The sequence below is a fragment of the Gallus gallus genome, chromosome 26 (assembly GCF_016699485.2).
Source record: "Gallus gallus isolate bGalGal1 chromosome 26, bGalGal1.mat.broiler.GRCg7b, whole genome shotgun sequence".
NCBI lineage: Eukaryota > Metazoa > Chordata > Aves > Galliformes > Phasianidae > Gallus > Gallus gallus.
Window position 1 is genome coordinate 3113398 of NC_052557.1, and position 22846 is coordinate 3136243.

The window sequence follows — 22846 nt, forward strand, 5'->3', positions numbered from 1 at the left end:
CCATCGGGTGGCTCTGATGGGAACAGCAACAAACACATTCCTCCCCACACCTGCACTCCTCATCTTCCTATTAAAGCCACTTAAGTGGAAGCATATAAATACCACGTGCCAAACATAAGGATATTAGAAATGCACAAGTCTGCTTATTTGGCAAGTAACAAAACCAGGGTGCAGCAGGGTCAGGGAGCAGCACCCAGCACTGGGGCATCACATGCTCTGTTTGAGACCCCCCAGCACCCCTCAACCCCTCTTTGGTGCCTTCAGCTCCCCAGGTGTAATGGGCCTTTGTAGGGCACTGGAAGCTCTAAAAGGACAGAAATACAGCTGGGGATCAGTGATACACTGAGGTATATTTACAGCACTGACAGTAATATAGCACCTAGCCAGTTGTTCTTTCTTCCTGCCAATGAAGGACACTTTGGCTGACAGCTTTCCATGCGTTAAAGCAATGAATATAGAAGACAGCAGACAAACTGCACGTTGCTATGGACAAGCCTTTGTCAATACACCATGCACTTAGCACAACTCCTTTAAGAGATGACAGGTGCTACGTAAATGCAAGCTCGTTATCAAAGGGACCATGGCTCATTGCTCAAGTTGATGTAGCACCAGAGACAAGAAAAACCTTCAAGTTACTCTTCTGAGCAGCTAAAAAGAAATTCAGGCATAGTGCAGGCCATGAGTGGCACAGTTGAGGAAAATGCATCAAAGAACCACAGCAGAGCAGGCAGTGCTCTCCAGCTTCACTTGCAGGGCAGGACGCATCATGGGTCAGCCACAGACGCAGCAAGAACATAAGAGACCCTCCCTGTCAAAAGCTGGCGTGAACTGAAAGATGCTCACAATGCCACGAAGCCAAGAGAGCTTATCTTGTCAACATGCCCATCCTTTTTGTTTCTTTCCATAGGGACGAAGATGGGCAATAACACAACTGAGCTGAGTTGGATGCCCAGGGAAACAGACAGCGAGGGAAAGCTAAAGTTGCCAACCCATTTAGTAGTTATTTCTGAGATGAATCTCAACTCCCTACCTAAAATCAGTTCCACTCAGCAGAGCTGAGCCTCGGATACCCTCTGCTGTCTGCACCACTGACCTTACAGCCCTTCGTGTCCCCTCCCATAGGGGCTGCCTTGTGCCCGGTGTCAGCTCCGCAGCGCTCCGAAGCGGAGGGGAGCTTTGGATAAGAGGCCCTTTAGAAACCCTTTCCAAATGTAGATTTGATTGACTGACTGATTGAACTTAATTGCAGACATTCTCTTAATTGTACACTTAATTACTGACACTGTGTCAAAAGATTTCTGATGCAGCACCTGGAGGACAACCTTACAAGTGCCAGTCAACACCAGCTGCACCAGGCACCGGGGAGGTGCCACAGTGCCTCCAGCTTGGAATGGGGAAAAAAATCATAATATTTTAATAATATACAATTAGGTTTCACCCACCCTCGAGCACACGCGTGCACACACACATAATCACAAGTCTCTTTGCAGGGAGGGCATCTAATGCATCAGGAAGAGAAAAGGAACAAAGGGGGATAATTATAGGGGCATGCAGCAGTCCCACCCTTCTGTGGGCTCCCCTAAGATCCACGGCTCTGTGAGCTGCAGAGGGAGGGTGTTATGCCATGGGTTTTGGCAGGAGCAACGCAGCTGCTGGCCACTCGTAGAGGAGCTGCAGACTGTGTGTGTTAAACCATCACCAGAAATAACCCCCACCCCCCATGATATTTGTTGAAAGGTTAAAATGGGAAATACTCTCAAGCAGTGCTTTTTGGGTCACTGCAGGTCTCCCTGAAAATAGCAAGGCATGGAACAAGCCAAATAACAGCACTGCTGCTGTTTTATTACAAGCTGACCGCACAACTGTCTGCTTGTTGGAGAGATCCCATACATACAGGCAGCCCAGACATGAGGGCATCACTAAAAGAGCACCACAGAGCTGCACAGACAGCATGCAGAAAGGACAGGAGCTGTCTGATACCCACAGAAATGCAATTTGCTCATAACACCTGGAGCCTCGTTAATTTACCTGTGACATGTTGCTACACTTAATTGCCTTTGACAATTAGCAACATTTCAACACCTCCTTTAATGGCCCAATTATGAGAACACTTGTCTTCCGTGCAGTAGATAGAAGAAAATAGATGGGTGAACTTCCACAGCAAAACTCCTCGGTGTGTGTTTTGTTAAAGAGCTTAAAAACAAACCCCCAATGAGGGCATTGGTTTCCCTGCTCACTGCAGGCAGACACAGTGCTTCTGGCTGTGCCTGTCCCACTGAGAGCAGCTCCAAGGACCCCCCGTACAATTAATTGCAGGGAAGAAAGCACTCAGTGCTGTTCCCTCGATTTTTTCCCACACTTGATGCTTTATTGATTACTTCTATGTGCTAAACGAAGTGCCTTCTAGGATGAGTGCAACCTGTTTCCATACACAAGCAGCACGATGGGCATTAGAATAAGAAAGCACCACTTCTATCCAACCGCTTCTATCCAACCTCGTGAGCTCCCAGCTATCTAACAGAGATGTTTGAGCCTAATGCTTTGCACAACTGCTCTGCTGCAACTGCCCTGGCTGCAGCCTGGTGACCTCCCCCTCAGAAACAAGCAGGTAACTCCATATGCTGCTTTAGGGCAGACACCTGCACCGAACAGCACACCCTGCACAGGGCACTTCCAAGGAGAAGCATCATTTGGTCTGGGATGAAAAGTTACGCACTGCTCAGCCTCATTCTGCCCCCTCCCAAAGCAGTGTACATTCAAAACATCCCTGCTGGTACGGATTTCACAGAGCTCAGATGTAAGATGAGGGCATGAGAGGCACAGTCAGGTCCAGGCACAGAGCACCCCCAGGACCCCCACAGCACCAAGCATGGCTCATGTATTCAGACCTGCAGCACACACTGGGATTCCTGCTTCCCCCTTCCTCACTCCTGATGCTTTTTCAAGCTCTGCTCCAATCCCTCTCCCCTTATAGTGGAGTCCTCCAACTCCTGCAACACCATTACCAGCTGTTTTCCTTTCACATCTCTGCAGCCACGAAGCTCAGAAACTGCCTTCTCCAAAGCAGCCAGGAGGAGCCCCCGTGCTGAATGGAGTTGATGAATAAAACAATGTTTTATTAAATTACTGTTACATTTTGATTGAACAGCATTTGGGCTACACGGGAGCAGACATTCCTGAAAGTAATTGGTTTTCCACATCTGCTTTCCTTACTAATTGGACTAATTACTTCAGTGTAGGATCATGTTCACTACTCTCCAGAAAGCAAGAAGCCTTGATTTACAGTGAGAAGAGCAGCAATTAGAGGGAATTAATTCATACAGCAACATCTAAATAAATCATATTATGAGAAGACAGCGATGTAATTATTGTGACTGGTGGCTCCCTTGTGCAGAAGCATCGTCCTTAAGCCTAAATCAAGCTGCTCCATTCTCCAAGGAACCCACCACAGCCTCTCAGAGGATGTACCTCCACATTTATGTGTAAGACCTAACTGAGGTGCACTGCCAGAAACAGTCGGGGCTGACACTCCTCGGGCAGGTGAGAAAAGCAATCAAGTCTTTCACAGCTCTGTCTGCTGGGTTGCATGCATTCGGCCACCACGGGTAACATATGCCAGCAGCAGCCTCAAATCAAAGGTGCAAGAACTTCACGGGGGTGGCATCCTCCAGCACAACACAGGCTTTTCTTGCTCTCCAAACTCAGCCCATCCAACCAATTAAAAGGTTTCAAGAGCTGTAGGGTTTCAGAAGATGATCCAGCCCCATATGCTGGTGATTTACCTTCCTCCTCCTGTGTTAACTACCTGGTCCTACCTCATTGACTGGGATAGACATCTTCCCTCAGCAGGCTGTGAAAGCCATCTGACTGGGGCTGTATGATGTCAGTTTTGTTCTTGCATCACTCTCAGTGAGTCGCTGGGATCAAAAAACTTCCCCTTCAGAACACACAGTTCTGGTGAAGTTCCTCCTCCAGCATCTTCCATCTGGTTCTCCAGCAAACCTGCAGCAGGAAGGCACAGAAGCAGGAGCCTCGAGCTGCCTCCTGAGCACACAGACTAGCTTTCCTTCCCTCCAGTCTTAATAGCGACCCATAACTAGATGTAGTTCTGCTCTAAGATAGCACATCTCCCATTGGGTTGACTTAATGTGGTAAGCACCCTGTGAACTTGCAGTGTGCATTCCCATTATAGACACTTGCACACTGGATAGCCACATAGTCTTGCACTACCATATAATTTGCACAAGCATAAAAATTAGTATGCAACAATATTAGACTTGCTGTCCACATCCTGACACATCATAAATCCCTTACATCAGAAAGCCAACTTCCACATCCAAACAATTACTCTGCTTTAGCAAGTGCTTGATCCATTAGGAATTAGGGTGATAAATTGTTAGTTTGGACAGGTGGAAACACATCCATCTTGATTTGCCATTCTTTTACCCTGGCAGATAAATATAGCCATCAGTTACAGCACCTGCCTGCTACAAGGAGGGCTTGGTGGTTCTAAGAATATTTATTAGGAGCCTCAGGTTTTTCTTTATCTACACCCATTCACCATGTTTCTCCCCCTTTACCTCTGAGAAATGGTCATGGCTACCACTAAAACTCCAAACTTAGGAAAAAGAGTGAATAAGAAATCCATATCAACACATGGACAAGCACCCATGCACCATGAGCTGATCCAGACTGCAACACCTTCACCCAGACCAGGAGTCCATTTGGTTGAGTTCCCTATGAGCCACCACCTGCAGTTGCATATTTGCTGCATTATCCTGGCCTATAAATAGGATAATGGGGGGGAAAAAGGATCCGACCGCTTTAGAAGCGCATAGAACAGAGAATGCATTGATTTAAGCCCTACACATCCATAGCAGAAAGATGGATGGAGAATTACCATCAGGGTCCTAAAAACTGCACCAGAACCACAGGAGCCACACGCGTACTAAAAACAAAAGACGTACGAAAATAAATACATCCAAGTATCACAACAACGTAGGAACTGTTTGGAAGGTAAGCGGAGCAGCTAATAATTCACAGCCATTATTCCTTTATCTTTGTTCAGCTGGAGGTTGAGAAGATTTTAAAACTGCAATTATCAACAATAGATTTGCATTGAAATAAGCTTCTCCACTGCGTTTCTCACTCCTCTGCCCTCCTCCTAAATAAAGATGAGGAAGCAACAAAGAAAGCAACGTCTTTAATACAACAGATAAAGATTTGCTCCCCAAGAATATCCACGCAATCAGATACACCAGAAGAAAAGTAGAGTCCATCTGCTACTCAGGTCATTTTTTGAGTCAAACCAGTAAGGGATTTGCTTGGCCACAATGGAAAATAGCACTCTGCCTGCAGCAGGAGATTCTCCTTCAGCAACAGTGCAATGTTTTTACATCTTTTGATCTCCTTCAGCCAAGTTTGGATGATGAGTCCCTGTGGGAACACCCCTTGGGTCATCAGGAAGAGGAATCCCCCATCCCTGCCCACGCAGCGCCCTGCTGACAACAACCCCCTTCCCTTCCACAGGGCGAGCCATAAACAGCCCATTTTCTAATAAAGGTATCATAGGCAAGATAGTACCCACTCCGGGCTCTTTTGTTTTCCCTTTTCTGGTGCATTCTACCAGGCTCTTAATAACCGTAGATTAATGAACAATTACAAGGCTTCATTCTTACTGCAGTGTAATTCCAAGAAAGGAAGAGCATCTTTTTGGAACATTATGCTTGAAAAACAAAGGAGAGCTTTGACTGTCAAGTCACTGATGTTCCCTCTCCACTTAAAAGCTTTCCAATTTACTTACAAATTATAGTGTTTTTAATGCAAATTAAGCACTAGAGAACATTCTTTCCTTCCCCCAGATTAGCAAGAACCAAATTGACCAAGAAAGCCAAACACGGAATCCGGACACAATGAATATTTTAAATAATGAGAGCCTATTTAATTATTCCGATTGGTGAAGTCTGAGGTTATTAAAATGCCTGGGAACTGATGGTGGGGTTTGAGCATATGGTTTTGCTTCCCCGAACACAGAGAATGTTTTCTGATACTCTGTGTTCCAGCATCCTTTGTTGAGTTAACTACGGGGATGGAATACAGCTACAAATGCTCAGAGACCTTTGGGAAATCTCTTTTGCTTCAGAAGCAAACATCACATTGCAGAAGGCAGAGGCACTCCAGGAGGGTGAATGAGTGCACACAACTGCCCAGATCCTACACAAATTACCTCGCTCACTCCAGCAGCTTAGAAATAAACAAAACCAGAGTTCATTCAGCTCCTTTCTCCTCCAATACGTCGCTGAATTGGTTTGCATGATAGGCTTCCACTTACCCAGGAAAACCCTAAAGCAGAGAACTCAGTTACAGAGATGCACCATGCTGAACCTGACCACCAAATACACCACGCCGTCTGTTTCGGATGATGCTTAACCTGAATGTTGATTAAACTTTGTGGTCCTTCTTTCAATTTTAAGCTCACAAACCCCTTTTCAGCCATCAGAACTCCACATCTGCAGGTCCAAACCATCAAGTTACACTTTCTGTGCCAAAACAACACTCTTACATAGCACTTCCCCATGCTTCTTACAAAGGAAAGCACTCTGCAAGTGTGGAACACAAGACAGCAGAAAGGTGACTTGCTCTGGGTTGTGTCACCACCACTGCAGACGAGCAGAGTTATATCCTTACTCTAAACATTAGGGTCAGATTCTCCCTGTTCAGTTTTTGCACGCTCCATCTCAACTGTTACCACATTATGCTCCTTTCCCAGTGCACAAAAAGGGAAGGTCCTCTCCTCGTTTTGTGGTTGTGCACAAATTCTCTGGAAGCATAAGTGCTCTTGCCCAGACAGAGGGGAACGGGTGAAGAAACTCCCACTGGAGGCCCTGATCTCCCAGGATATTGAAACATCTGCTGCTTCTGCAATTGCATGCATCTCTGGGTCAGTGCAGTCTGCTTCCTGACAGTCATCCATATAGGAAAGCTGATTACTCTGAAATAACGAGCCTGCTTAGCACAGAACGGAGCCCAGACTTGCAACCCACTGACTATCCCATGATAACCCCCAGCACCTCCCAACAAGGCTCTGGTTTCAGGACAGCACTGAGGTCCCCGTGCCCATCAAGAGGTTACGTGGGTGAAGAGTTCACATCCCCGTGGCAGCTCATTCACATCTCCTGATTTCTAATGCCATCTGCTCCTCCCTGAGCCTCTTTTCAGGTTTAATTAGAAATTCTGGATCTTCTGGAGGCTGAAGGGCATAGAGGTGAATGAGCACATCTGGTCTGTGCCTCCCAGCTTGGTATCTTGCACTTTAACACCTCTAACATCTAATGACTCTGAGCACAGGATGGCTAACACAGTCCTTTGATGCAGGCTGAGAAAGGTCAGAACCCAATGGAGATACCCACCGTCCTCTGACTTCTTAGTACAGCTTCCCATTCCCCTGGTTTTCTACCTTCTGGTTTAGTCACTAAGCACCTGACTCCCATCTGCATCTCTTCCACCACTGCAACTGCTTCTGCTCCCAGCTTTGAGGGAGCAACAAAACAAACCACTGTGATCATTACCTTGTCAACATCTTGAGCTGAGCCGGCATGAGGAGCAGTCAGGGATTCATCAGGACTGATCCTTCTTTCTAATACTTGCACACCAACACAATTACATGCCACACAAAGACCATTTTGAGCCCTGAGCCCAAAACAGATGCTCTGAAACAGCATTGGGAAACGCAAACAAGTAGGAGATCATTGCAAGAGTAGGGGCTCTTCAGCTTGAGAAAAGGAGAAGGCTCTGGGGAGACCTTATAGTGGCCTTCCAGGACCTGAAGGGGCCTATAGGAAAGCTGGGGAGGGACTTTTCATTAGAGCAGGCAACAATAGGATGAGGGGAAATGGTTTTAAACTGGAAGAGGGGAGATGCAGACTAGATATTAGGAAGAAATTCTTTACTGTGAGGGTGGTGAGGCACTGGCACAGGTTGCCCAGGGAGGCTGGGGATGCCCCCTCCCTGGAAGCACTCAAGGCCAGGCTGGATGGGGCTGTGAGCAGCCTGGGCTATGGGAGGTGTCCCTATAGCAGGGGTTGGGACTACATGATCTTAAAGGTCCCTTCCAACCCAAACCACACCACCATCCCATGATCACCCATCACCAAGTGGGCTCAGAAGGACCAACTGGAAACAGTTTCAGTCACCACTGTTCCCCCCCCCCAGGGTTTTTGTTACAAATATCTACAATTCAGGATGCTGTGAAGTAGCCCAATGGACAGAATCCCAGCCCCTTCCCACAGCCTGTAGCTCTGACACCCCATGCCCAGCAAAACCCTCCCTCCTGCAAGTCCCTACTGATAGCACAGCCATACAGATTTCCCTCAGAAAGGGAATAATACAAACCCCTGCCTACATGAGCTACTGAGTGGGGAAGGAAGGAAAAAAAAACAGCCACAAAACCCACAAAAGCCAACAAGACAAACAAAAAGGGAGATAAAAGCAGCTTGCTTTAAAGCTGGAGCTTTTCTGAAAGCCTGCAGTAAATCTTTAAGATTATCAATAATGAACACATTCAATGTCTTTTCTTGTTCTTTTAAATCACTCCTTCCAGTGGAGAGAAATCAGTCCGGGGGGTTTCTCATATGCGAGCTGCATTTGTTATCAAGGGATTGAGACTGCTAGAGATGGAGGGAAGTAAAATGAGCATCGACAAGGCTTGGGGAAAAAAAGCACACCACCATTTCAGTCCTTCCTCCACCAATTTGTCACAGCACCCCAGTAATGAGCACCGGAATCCATCTCCCTGATGACATTCACAGTGGTAGATGCTGTCCCAAATTTAGTCAAGTGACAATGCAAAGTCTTTAATATGCAAAGGAGCCCTTTGTGTAACTCACCCTAACTTTGGTGCCTTGTCATGCCTCATAGAAACTGCAGGAGAAACAAATTGCAATAATCACAGGGAGCAAACAAGTTGGACAGAACGTGTCACAGCAGTAATGAAACCTTCTGCTGATTATCACGCATACATAGACATACGTTACAGAAAACTACACAGAGTTCCATGAATTTCTTATAGACTACAAGAACTCAGCCCTATGGAGACCACGTACCCATTGCATGTCTGAATTACAATGAACACTGATGTCACTTCATCAGTTCTCCTTTTTCCACCTGCCTCACACAGCCCTCTGCCTTACGCTCCGTCTTCTATTCCTGTCCCATTAATGTTTTCCTTGGCAGTATGAGAAGCTCAGCTCACGCTCTTTGCATATGTCAGACAGAAGCACCTTCAGTAATTAAGAGGACTTCTTCAGCAAATTATTCCCAAGCCACAGTCGAAGTGCAGGTGCCAACCCTTAGGTTATTTAAAGCACAAGTTGGGGCTTGCAACGATGAGATGGTCTGTGCAATCATGGAGTTGGAACAAAATAAGCTGTGTTTTAATGTTTTTTTTTTTCCTTCTAAACACATTCACTCTGTGTTTCCTACAGATGCAGCATTACCCTGTGCCACCCTGCAGCCTTTCAGTACACAGTGCTACAGTGCATGCATCAGAAAGAGCAGACATGAACTACCATGAGGGCAAACCCTACCTGGAACAGAGGTATAAAGCCAAGCAGACCCACCGTACAAACACACAGCGCTGCAGAACCACCCCATGCCACCTCCCTGCTGTGTGCCACCAGCAGGGCAGAGAAGATGCTCCACTGCTTTATCTCATAAAGCAGCACGAGGACACACAAACCCAGCACAGCACCCTGACCAGCTCGCTTCCCAAAGAGAAGCTCCGTGTGGGTTAACCTCACCTGCAAGGAGATGTCAACTGTCTGTCAAAAATAATCAGGGAAGAAAAAACAATGGGCAAAGAGCAGCACCTCCAGAGAACAATTCATTACAGTTTAAAACTTACATCTGCTGCCCTGCTGGAGACATCTGTCTCTCCTTTGACTGCAGAGAGAACCTGCACAGGCTTCAATCACTGCTGATGCCCACTTGATTCATCTCATCCTGAGTGTTTTCCATCAGTGCTTGAGGTGCTGTCAGGCTACCCGTAAATACATTATAAACACACACTACAGACACATCCCAACAGCCAAGTGAGTGTAGTTTACACTGCTCGGCCTCCAGCACATCCAGACCCATTTTTGGGGTCATTAAATGCCACATTCGTGAACCTTCACTTTGCTTCTCGCGCTGCAAAGCAGAGCACAGCAAGGCAGAACGTTTCCTCCTTTCCTTCAGCACAGAGGGGATAAAGGACACACTGCTCCCAGTCTCCAATCACGTTAGTAAATCCTCCTGGCTATGCACATTACTTTAAAAGGAGTACATTCTTTCCTCCTGGTAGTTTTTAATTGATCACATCTGTAACAGGTAGAGCTGCTTGGCTAGTGAAAGGCCATATCAAAGTGTCCCATTTGTTGGTGATTTCCCTAGGGCATCTTTTAAACCATTAAAATTTGCAAACAACTTTATTTCTTATTAACACAGATTCTTAATTGCTTTCCTGGGAAAACAGTTGAGTTATGTGGCTCCAGGGTTTTCAAGCAAGCATTTAAGGATAGCTTTTCAACAAAGCAAAGGCAGAATTGCCGGTTCTGGAGCAGTATAGGTTCAGATTTGGGTACTGTGGTGTGAACTCCTGACTTGCTTGGATACCATACATCCCATTGGGCCACTCTGAACACCTTTGTGCTGATGAATGTTACAAACAGACAACCTAGATTCCTCAAATAGGGCCAAATCATGCTGTCCCTACTTTTACCATAGAATCCTAGAATGGCCTGGGTTGAAAAGGCCCACAGTGCTCATCTCATTCCAACCCCCTGCTATGTGCAGGGTCACCAACCAGCAGCCCAGGCTGCCCAGAGCCACATCCAGCCTGGCCTTGAATGCCTGCAGGGATGGGGCATCCACAGCCTCCTTGGGCAACCTGTTCAGTGCGTCACCACCCTCTGGCTGAAAAAACTTCTAAGTTTCCTTCTAGTTCTGCTGCAGTCCATCCTTTGCAGAAGTGCAGGGCCAGAGCTGAGCGTGGCAGCACAGCCAGCACCCAGCATCACTCCACTTAACCTGGATGGAACCCCCCCCTATTTCCAGGCCCAGCAGCACACCTGGCCCAGCTGAACCCACAAACAAAAGCTGCATTGGCAATAAGTCAGCACAGACCTCCCAAACCCAATACATTACTGAGAGCTGATAGGGAAGTACATTCTCATTCCGAGCAGGTACCTCATCATTTTAATGCATTAATCAAACCTCCACGTCCCTGGCCTGAAGTCCCTGCATTCATCATCAATTCAAGATGAACCTATTATTTAGGTTCAGAAAATTGCTCACTAAACACAACCAAGTGTTACCTCTCTGAAGTTGGTGTAACAGGAGCACAGCAGAGACCCCCATGGGCACTGCAGGACCCTGAGCTGACCAAGCACTGCTCACATTGCTCCTGACAGCATCCAGCTTGCCCTGAGCTGATCAATTTCACAAACACATTTCCCATGCAAAGACTAAAATATAAATCCCAACGCTGTCTCAAATCTGGATCTCACCCAGAAGTCAGGAGTCTGTATTTCTTGGCTCTGAGTACCCTCAAAAAGCACAGAAGGAGCCTTACAGTTAATAGTAAATGCCAGGCTGAATAACAACAGCAACCACCCACACTTGGATGGATGGGTTGAGAAGAAGCTTTGTTTCATTTTATTGCCCATTCTGTGACTAATTGCCAAACTTTTCTTATTACTGATAATTAGGTCCTGGTAGCTTAGCATCTGCTTCCCCTCCAGCAGCAAATGCAGGGGATGCTCTGTGCACCACAGCCAGGGCAGGGCACTATTGGAGCACACAGCACAACACCGTGTGGGTTCCACATCTGCACGAGGGCAGAAGGACTGAGCTGCTCCTCACCTCCCCAGAACAAGCAGAGTTTAATGAGATGACCCTTGCAGAACACTGAATTGCTCATCTTTCCAGCACGCGTAACAACGTATCTGCAATAAAATGATTAGCAAACTGCAGTGTTTGGGTTTCCTGCTGGTGAATACTGACTGTCCCTCCAGCTTTCTTTCTGCACTTTGGATGCAGCCATCGGGTGAGGGTGAAGCACAGAGCTCATCACAGGAGCCTGCCTTTGACTTCCTATGGGTTCATTCACAATGTTGGGAAATAAAGAATGGGACCAGATCTCCTTGGGACATGGGAAGCATCTCTAAAACACAAATTAAACGCGGGGATTATGAGTAATTTGGAGATTTATGTTCATCAATTTTGCATACGAAAAATCTATGCATTTTTATAAAAACATTCATTTCCTGGAAGATCAGATTCGCAATTCCTTTGTTCTGACAGACAATGGTGAACAATGCTCCAGTGACCTCCAGTGGGCACGGGGGGAAAATACACCTTCTGCTCTGCACAGCAGAAATGCGCTCCCACAGCCTCCCCAGCAGTGACATTCGCACTCGGGTGCAGAAGCACAGAGCAGCACCTGAGCTGTTCCCATATGCCGGGTGTTTGGAATGCCTGTGCACACGGATGCTGCCATTTCAGTCTCTCTTCCCCTACGTTTTGAGTATATCAGCAAACACGAGCCATGAGGCGTCCACAAAAGCACACCAACCCCTGAAGCTCATTCAGTGGGAATGGGTTTTCTATGCCAAAGTTGCTGGGCATGCGTGGTCTGCAGAACAGAGACTGCCTCCATCAGCAGCTGTCACGTTAGGGTTGTACCTTACCCTGTACAAAGCTGCCTGCTCTTCAGTAGAGCAGGAAAGCTTTGCAGTCATTCACTCTCTTCTGTCAGCACAAGTCAAGGTCTCTTCCATTAGCCTCATTATTTGGCTGTCTCACTCGTGACTTCTGGAGGCAGGCATCAAAAGCAATGCTTCTGGACTAAGATCAGCCAATCCCTGCCTTGCCCTCGTGGGGGCCCAGGGGGAAAGAGAAGGTAACTTTGCAAGCAGAGCTCTTTTCTTCACCACCTGGGGGCCTAATGAACAGCAGAATTGTTCTCCTAACACATTAACACATTTCAGCCAGAGGGTGGTGATGCACTGAACAGGTTGCCCAAGGAGGCTGTGGATGCCCCATCCCTGCAGGCATTCAAGGCCAGGCTGGATGTGGCTCTGGGCAGCCTGGGCTGCTGGTTGGCGACCCTGCACATAGCAGGGGGCTGAAATGAGATGATCACTGTGGTCCTTTTCAACCCAGGCCATTCTGTGATTCTATGATTAATATACCCAAGGTGTAATGGAGAACAGCTACCAACAGAGGAACAACCTCCAAACTACAGCAGCAGGGAGGAAACCTCTGTGACAGAGGACACATTCTGATGGACTCTGGTAGCTCCATCCCCATCCCAGGACCCAGAGCATGCAAATCCATCACCTCACACCATTTCTCCTTGTTTTTCCTGCATTAGCAGTCGTGCATTTTACCTGGCTCTTTATGTAATGGAACAACTAACATTTCCCTATGAAATCACTTCGTGTCCCAAAACTCCATTCCTCACTGAAATAGAACTTCACAGAAGGGCAATTCTTCATCATGGGAAGAGAACACTAACACTACTGCAGAGCCTCCATTTGCTACTGTCTGCACAATATTAATGTAAAAGATAATTTATTGGCTTGAATCAATACCTCCATGACTTCTCCATCCGTCAGCCCCCCTTCATCTGATAGAAGTCCTTCCATGTCTCATTCTCCCAGACTGATGAGATCACAGCGCCTCTTTCCAGCATGACTGATGGTGTGTAGATATCCAATTGCCCAATAAATCACCACCTCTGGATCAAAGACCTGAGATCCTCCGCCACATGCCAGGGATATACACAAAACACCATAAAAAACAATAAGTTAATCAAAGCAAGGCTTTTACCCCTTCAGACATGCCGGGTATCACTTGGCACATACAGATACCTTGAGAGACTCAGCCAAAACCCCACCTTACTGCAGGATCAGGGTCCGAAATGTGAACATCCAGGGTAGGGACTGACCATTCATGGGAGTAATGTGGGCAAAGGGCTCAAGTACTGTACTGCAAACAGAAGCCTGAGAGCTACACATTAAAGCCAAATAATGCTGTCATCCCACGACCACACAGCGCCTGCTTCGAGACTCGAGGCAAAGCTCCTGGCTGTTACAGAGGACATTCCTAAGATGTGAGCAGTCATCACATGAACTACAAGAACAGACCTAGCAAAGTCAGGGAGAACAGGTCTGTAAAGCACACCTCACCCATCCAAGCTGCTCAGAGCACCACTGCTACAGAAACACCCATTTCTATCTGTCACAAAGCAGTGGGAAAAACACATTTCTGCTTGCTATCCAGCAAGCCTTGCACAGGTGCTGGGGCCGTGCTTCCATCCCTGCAAGCCTGCAGGAAGAGGCACAGATTGCATGCCACACACCTGCACCCACATCAGCAGGGCCACTAAGGAAACAAGCCCATTGAAAGCTCCTCTTTCAGAGCCACAGGGTTTAGGTGTCATTTCAAGTACTTCAGGAGAATCTGACACCACCAGGTTACAAGGAACAGAGACCTTCCTGCCTGCTCCCACCCCCAAAGCCACAAGCCCATGCACTCTCCAGCTCACACAGTGCCAGCAAGCACAGCACACACCCCAACCCACTCAAGCTCAGGACGAACAACACTGCCCACAACCCTTCTGTCATACAAGCATCTGCTTCCACAACCTTTAATCCACGCCACCAGCCCTGCAAGATCAGGTATTAACATCTCAGTAACCTCTTGTACTAATTAAGATAGCAGATCTACGGTATTCAACTCCACGTCAGCATCAAAGCCGAGCACTGACAGGTTGCTGAAGTGTTTGTGCATTTCAGTGAGTGGCCCTTGTAAAACACAAGTTATAATGAGCGCTCCACAGGAAGCTCTAATGAAGAGGCATGCAGTCGTTATAGAAGTGGCTAAAACTAAAGGGAAAAAGACAACACAAAGCCCTCGGCAGGCTTTGGGAGTGGGCAGGTGGGATGCTCACCGCTGCAGAAAGCAGCCCCGCTCCTCTGAGATCTGAGCACTCCGTAGTCCTGGCTATAAAAGCACACTGATATGGTCCCAGACCTTTCCTCAGGACATAGCTGATGTCGCAGCTGACCCTACAAGCAGCAACAGCTTCCAAGGGACTCCCAGGAGAGCAGCCAAAGCAGCTGAAGGTAAACACGAGCACCAAATCCACATCCTCTGAGCTAAAGTGATTTGGGGCAGCACATGAGGTGCACAGATGCCTCCTAACCTGTGTTTTTAGTGCCCAGTTTATTTCCCAGCACACCCAGCAATAAAGGATTCCTCCTTCCCAGCCAGGTATCCCCCCATGCTGCAGAGCCCAGCTCCCACCCAAAGCTAAGGGCTCAGGGATCCAGGCAGTGCAGCAGCCAGCAGGCTCCAACTCAGCTGGAGCTTAAAGGCCAGGATACAGGATTGAATTAAAGCTCCTTAAGTCACAGCACTGCTGTTTTTCACTTCTCTGTACCCATTGGATCTGTACAGAGGAGACCAAGCTCTCCCTGAACTCACAGCCTGAGATGTAACAGGGAACACAGAACAGGAACTACAGAAGACGTTTTCCATGTAAGCAGCAGCGAGGCTCCCCATAGCCTGCCCCAGAGGCAGAGGATACAGCCAGCATGAGAAGAGAGGGTTGCAACAAAGGAAGAGGAACAACAGCAGCAAAATCTGACTGAGGGGAGCTGGAATAACTCAGGGCCCCACTGAACAAACAGAAGTCTCCTTGCTTTGCAGCTCCTTGGACTGCACCACTGAAGTTTGATAGGCAGGCTCCCATCCCACAGCCTCCAGACCAAACACAAAAGGAAAGGGTGTCTGGCTCCATCCCTTCTCCAGCTTTGAACACAACAGCTGGCAGACACGAGAAGCACTGTGATATGCAGAGCAGCAGGCCTCTCTTAACCTTTGATTACCCACTCCAACAAAAAAGTTACAACAGCTGCCCTTCAAGCTTTTCTACCTCCTACACAGCACACCAACACCCAGAGACACAAACATCACAGCAACAAAGCAGGAAAACAAAGCAAAGCTCCACCATACCTTCCATTGCTCAGCTCTTCCAGCCCTCCAACGCTCTGAACTGCTTCAGCCTTCCACCTCCCCACCATCTTTGTTAAGTAGAGCTTCCACAGGTGGCACTGATGGAAGCCCATCATTTCGGGGCCTTCAGCTGTGCCCTGCCCAGCACAGCTGATTGCACTTCAGCTAATTGGGCTGTACCTTCGTTCTTGCTGTCCCTGCTCTGCCCTTATGGTGGAAGCAGAATTAAAGAGCAACAAAATTCAAAGCTAACATCTGGGAACATGGGACTCTGCGTTCCGTGCAAGAAGTCATTAGGTTTCTATTGGGTTTCTCTTCGTGCTCAGTTCTTCCAGCTTCATAGCATCCTTGGCCAACATTGCCCCCTAAAAGGCTTCTTATTGATAAAGTGTTACATGGACGTTTGCATTTCTTAGAGGGAAGAGGAGGTGGAGAAGAAAATTGAATTACTTTGCTTAGTGATCTTAATTATCTGCAATAATTACCTTCAGTCAATTCTCAAACAAGAACTCTCTGGAGAGCGGAACGTTTTAGTTTGGAGGGAGGAAATGGTCTGGAGTCCAAAGGAATGCGTTTTGTAACATATTTAGATATACCTAATTAACCCTCTGAGTCAGGAATCCAATCAAAGCTTCCCCATTACACTTATTAAAAGCAACGTGAAGGGGGAAAAAGAATAAATGTGGGGTCTGGAGGAACTCCCTATGACTCAAAGGTGAACTTGAGCAAAGAGCTGAACAAGGGGATGGAAGGAGGAGAGAACTAAAGGATTTTGAATAGAAGTGGTTCATTTCCCAGCCAGACCCCAATGCAGAGCTGTGGTGTTGTATGCACAGCTCAGTGTGCTCCTCCCTCCTCCTGCTGCAGCTTTTCACCACTTCCCAGGGCAGAGAACAACCCTGCTTTATTCTGATGCACGTTGAGCAGGAGTAAATTGCTCCAGATACGTAATAGATTCCCACACAGTGAGATATTCTACTTTTAATGCAGAGTTGTATTTCAGTGGCTGCATCCCCACAGAAAGGGGCTTTGCTCACGGCAGCACTGGGAGGTGAGCAGGATGGAGTCCTTCATCCCTCTCTTTTCTTTCCCTTATAAACTGCAAGGAAGATCTTGGTGAGTCCTGCTTCAGACAGAAGAAGGGAGGTGTGTACGTAACTGCTGCTCAGCTGGAATAAAAGCACAAGTGCAGGGCAGTGTGTGTGTCCCAGTGTCACTCAGCCCATTCACGTGTCCCTCGTCAGAGCCACTGGGAACCAAGGCTGAAGGAAGGCTGACACACTCACCCAGCCCTTCACGTGGCACAGGTGGACTCGATGCTTTCTTCCTGCAAAGCAGGAGGAACTCATTGCTCAGCATGCCAGCTAATGGCTACAGCACACTGCAGGTCTCCTTGCAGGAGAGTACAACGCAGCTGCAGTACAGCTGGGGTAGCTGCTCTGCACAGGCAGCTTTGCTCCTGCATGTCTTTGTGCACAGTTCAGCCTCTCTCGTCAGCCCCCAGGGCAATCCAGGGACTTAAAAGCAGGATACTGTTTAAGGGTTCAATCAAAGCAAACAAACTGCTAAAAATACATTGGCATCCCATCTGTTGCCAGGCAGGGAATTTAAGTCTTAGCAGTCAGGGGACAGGATGAAAGGCTGCAATAAACACCTTGAAATGGATATCTGAGAAATTCTGTGGCCTCAGGAAAACGGTCTGATTTTCTCTTCCTTCCTTTGCACAAAAAAAAAAGTTTTTTTTTTTTTTAATTTATTTTTCCTAAGGGAGAGAAGTGAGCACTGAGCGCAGCCTTCTGCAGCACGGGGAGGGAAGCAAGCAAATATTGAACCTCCGTGTTTAATAATGTTGGAATGAACCACTGCTGACAAACAGCTCCATGGGCAGGATGGGAAGCATGGGCTGATCCAAGCAGTGCCAGCCCAGCCCTGTCCCAGCAGCACAGCACCCCCTGACACCGTCCTGAAAGCAAAAGCCTTTCCAAGGAAAAACCTTTGCTCGAGGAGTAAATGTGTTGCAAACTGACAGCATGCCCATGGGCTGCAGTGCACAGCATTGCTGCAGCAGAACACAGTGCTTGTGAAAGTCCATTTCCATGGGAGAGGCAGTGTGCAGTGGGAGCCCACACTGCTGGCTGTAGTTTTACGCCGAGCAGACAGATGATGGGTGACAAACAATCAACGCTTATTCTTGCAATGTAGAAACGCTTCATTGCGCAGAGAGAGGAGAGGATTTGGTGCTGCTGGGCACTGCTCAGAACCGCCCTCCTGCAGCCGGTACCGGCGGTGGGCTGGTCTTTGTGCTGAACCAAAGCCATGATGAATAAATACCTCTCATAGCAGCGAGATGCCTGGGCAGAGCATTTGGGGATACGGCTGCAAACTCAGGAGCACGTTCTGGCAGTGGTCTCCCTCTGGCACGCTCTGCTGTCCCCCATGGAGCTGCCATCGGCTCCTGCAGGACACCCATGCAGCTCCTGGTGCTGGCAGCCATCTGCACCAACCTATCACCCATCACCCCATCTGTGATTATTACTTTTAGCCGGAGGAGGAAGAACAACAGAAAAGAAAATAAAATAAAAAAAGAAGTGCCCGATGAACCGCAGGCTTCATTTTTCAGCTATGTGGAGAAAATATTCGCATTTTAATTCAGAAAAACACCACGTGGGAATGGTTTCAGGGCCTCATTTGCATCTCTGCAGGCCTTCCTCTGCCATAAGGACCACCTTTCCTTACACGCTCAGCTTTCCTGGCCCCGCTCCCTGCACCTCCTGCAGCTCCCAGCAGTTCTGGCCTTTTGCCTTTCTTTTCCTGCAGACCTGGCTCTATGCAGCAGGCAGAGCTGATCGAATCACACACATGCACACAAGAAATAGGCAATCTGACCCCGCGACCGTGAAGTTTTCCTATTAAATCTACCCCTGCTTTGTGCAACAGCAGCTCGTTTGCTGCCACCACCGCTTTTTGGTGATGCTCACAAATGGCCTCACGAGAGATGCTGAGAGCCCACATCACCATTCAAGCCATGAGAGCATTACAGACCAGAAGACTGCAGCTTTAAGATGCAAAAGGAGGATCACGGCCAAGAAACATATTTGGGAAGCAAAATAAACCAGCTGTTTAAAGTCAGGAGAGCCTGACAGACAGAGATCGGCGGAGCCCTGAACGCACAGACGGCTCTGAGCTGAATTAAAGCACCAAGAGGGCTCCTGGGGCTGCTGCTGAGCAGACGGGCAGGGTTCTGCCATTCCCACAGCTCTCTGCTTGTCTGCATGCAGCCCTGGGGGTCTGGAGCTGCTGCTTACATAGAAACAGCACTTCACTCCGGTTCTGCTCCTTCCAAGGCAGCCCTGTGGACAGTTTGCCTTTTACACCTTGCTCTTGGGTAGGGATGCTCACAGCGCTCTGCTTTCCTCCCTGCGGCTGCCAACCTGAGAACGGACACCTGACAGCTATTTCTGGTGCTCGGCAATATAAATAATGAATGGTTTCACACTGGGAGGAATCAAATGGCACCAGATGACTCCGGTAATAAATCAGGAGAAAGGCAGGTGGTCTCTTGTCAGGCATCTCAAAACCGACGTGCAGCTTTATGAGGAGGGAGGCGGCTCAGGAATAAAACCCATCAGTGTAAATCTCAGCTGCTGAGGAGTTGCGGCACCTTTTGGTGCCACTGTAAAGCACCGCCGTGATTCTGCTCTTAGAGGAAAAGCCCTCAGCAAAGGGCTGCTTTAAAGATCACACCTGCACCACCCCGACTTCTGGGTTGGTGTTCATCGCTGTTCCCTAAGCCACACTGTGTCAATGGGGGAGGGAAGGGAACAGCCCGCATGCTGCCAGTTGAGCTAAAGAAAATCCAGTAAATGCACAGATATGCATTGAATGGGCTGATCTGCTCCGGGAACTCACAGAGGGAAAAAGAAAAAGGGAAAAAAAAAGAAAGAAAGACTGCTACATGATTATATGTCACTGCCTCAATTCCCAGCCCAGAGGCTGTCCTGCTGTCACCTGTCCTGCTGTCACCTGTCCTGCTGTCACCTGTCCTGCACGCTGCCAGCTGTGATGGAAGGTGGTGGGAAAGCATTTGGTGCTGCTGAGGAGCGTTGTTTGTCTGAAGATGACAAAGTACCTTCAGGGCCCATAAGGATAACTGCCATCTACTTAAACACAGCAGAGGAAAGGAGTATTTAAATAGGCTTGGATGTATTCCCCGTGTCACAGCAGACCTTGTTAGCTGCCAACAGGCGTCCCGGAGCTATTACCAAGTGGTCAGAAAACAGATATTCTGAGTAATTACATCTAGCAGGAGCTGGGAAGACAAACACTTCTCCAAACATCACAAAAGCAAGGGAAAGGCTTGGGAAAATATACTGCCATGTGTTTATGGTCAGTTCATATGGAGGTGAGGAAAGCAGAGGCTATGGAGAGCTGCCAGGGGTGCGGGGATGGGTTGCAGAGCAGCAGCTCAAGGCAAGGAGCAGTTCCCCATCAGCAGAGCCGCTCAGATCAGCACTCCCACACACCGAGGGATGGACTCTGTGACTGCTTATGAAATGTTTTGTCATCTAGCTTCAACTTATCAGCAAGCTGATGAAAAAAAAAAGCATAAATCCATCAGGCGTGTTGTCTTACCAGCTCCTGATATGTTTTGGCTACTTACAGAGAGTAAGAGGAGTCTTGGGAGCAGATGTGAAACGCAGATCTTGTTTGCTCGCTTGTCATCACTCAGCAACCAAAACAAACAGTGCTGCTGCAGGAAGCAGCCCCTGCTGTGCCCCACTCCATGCTGGGGGCTTTGCTGGTGCCCCAGCATCGCTCTATGGGGCAGCAACTGCAAGCCAAGGCAGTGAGGTGATGACACCACCCATGTAAAAGCCAGCTCGCATGGATCCACAGTGCACCTGAGAGTGATCCAGGAGGTCATAAAGAGCCACTACATGCACAACGCCCCCAGGAGTGACCCCGAGGCAGTGGGATTGAGGGAGAGTTCCTCTGCATTAGGAGGGTACTGTGTGAGCACGTGGAGCTTACCTCGAGCTCTGGGTCAGGGAAGCACGAGAAAGGCTGCTGGGAGTGCTGCAGAGAGGCAGCACTGTGGGGTTTTCCTTCTTTTCCTGTGCCTGCAATTGCAGATAAAAGAGAAAGTGACGTGAAGACACCATGGCCTAGGAGGGGAAAGAAAGCTAAGTAGAAACACACATAATCCCAGGTGGGACGAGTCCCAAAGCATCAAATTAGACCCCTCCTTAAGCTAAATTCTTCAGTACTGATATCTCCTAGATTATTTACCACGCACAACAGCAAGCAGACAAGGAGAAATCGCTCTTGGTGAGGCCTTTCGGCCAGATTTCAGCATCTTAAAAGTTAAAAAAAAAAAGAGAGAGAGAGAGAGAGAGAGAGGGAAAGAAAGGTTTTTACTGGAATCGATCCTATCGATCTTTTTTTTTCCTGCGAGGACGGAAACGGAACGTCCCCACGCGGTTATACGGCCCGAGCTCCGGGCGCGGACGGCCGCTGCAGTTCCGGCGGTGCCCACGAGGGGGCGCGCGCGGCCAGCACTGCCTCGCGGAGCCGCCGTTCCCTGAGTAATTAAACCAAACCTCCCCCCCCACGCTAAATTGCTCTTCAAACCTGCGTCACGAGTACTTCATCTTCTGAAAAAGTTAACGGAAAGCACTCTGGGTCAGCCCGAATTATCAACGGCCGCGTTATCGCAGGATCTGCGCGGCTGGCTGGGAAACACCTAAAAGCACGCGGGGGAGGATGGGCGCTGGGAGCACAGCGATGTGCAGCGCCAACTGCAGCGGGTTGGAAAGCATCCATCCCTAAGGCGAAGGCATTCGGCCTCCAAAAACCTGCCGTGTTAGGTCTGCAGGTCACGGCTTTGCTGCAAATTTGGGGGCGGTTCATTCGTGTGCAGCTGAAGAGCTTAATTAACGGCCCGTCACGTGGTTCCAAACGAACGGTGAGTGCACAGGACCTCAATTAGCAAGCAAGAAGAAAGTGCAAAACCTGCTGCTAAATTCTCTGGGCGTCTCAGTTAACAATTTAACCACTTCATTTACAAAAGGAGGAAGGAAAAGAAAAGCTGCCACCAACCGAACCGTCTGTGGAAAAGAGCGGTTCCTTCCAACTGAGCCACTGCAGATGAAAGCAGCATCGCGTTGCTGCCCAGCTCCTTCCCAGCCACCTGTAAGAGAATGAGGCTCCCTGCTGCACGGCCAGCGCCGTGCTTTACTCTTAAGGCCACAGAGGAAAGCAAACGATGCTCGCGGATGCCACCTGTGAGGTGCACGTAATTGCATTGCGCAGTGCTGCAAGGAGCTCGCGTGGAACAGCAGCTCTCCCTGCCCGCTGCTGGGGGCAGTCCTGGCTGCGTTGTTTACACGAGTGCTGTTTGTGTGTTTTTGCTCCAAGTCAGTGCTTTCATTGGCTGTGCTGCAGTGCTCTCTGCTGGCACCAGCCGGGGATTTCCTGCCATGTCACAGCCGAGCTGTGTTTGCTTTCTGAGCTTGTATTTACCATTAGGGTGTCACGTCTCCGTCTGCCTCTCTGTCTGAGATGTGCTGATGCCTCCTGTTTGCCCTCTCGATGACGATATTCGGAGACATTAATTTTCTCCCTTCTTCACGGAACCAGCGGTGTTTCAGACCCCCTCTCAGCAGAGGACAACTGAACCAAACCCCACCAGCTCCTTTTTCCCAAGGCAGAGCTCTGTAACGCTGCCCACTCAGCACACCCAGCACTGAGATCTCAGCAGATGCGATGCCCTCCCCAGGATCCCGCT

The 22846-nt window shown here is 48.5% G+C and overlaps 1 protein-coding gene across 1 annotated transcript in view; it reads right to left on the minus strand.

Annotated features, from left to right (window-relative positions):
* PLXNA2 (plexin A2) overlaps nucleotides 1–21603 on the minus strand; it is a 345475-nt gene extending 323872 nt beyond the window's left edge. Inside the window, exons 1-2 of the mRNA XM_046904271.1 lie at nucleotides 21478–21603; nucleotides 21091–21179 (exon numbers count right to left, since the gene is read on the minus strand). The gene's annotated coding sequence lies outside the window, so the exon portion shown is untranslated. The remainder of the gene's footprint in view (nucleotides 1–21090; nucleotides 21180–21477) is intronic.
* Between the last annotated feature and the right edge of the window lie 1243 nt (nucleotides 21604–22846).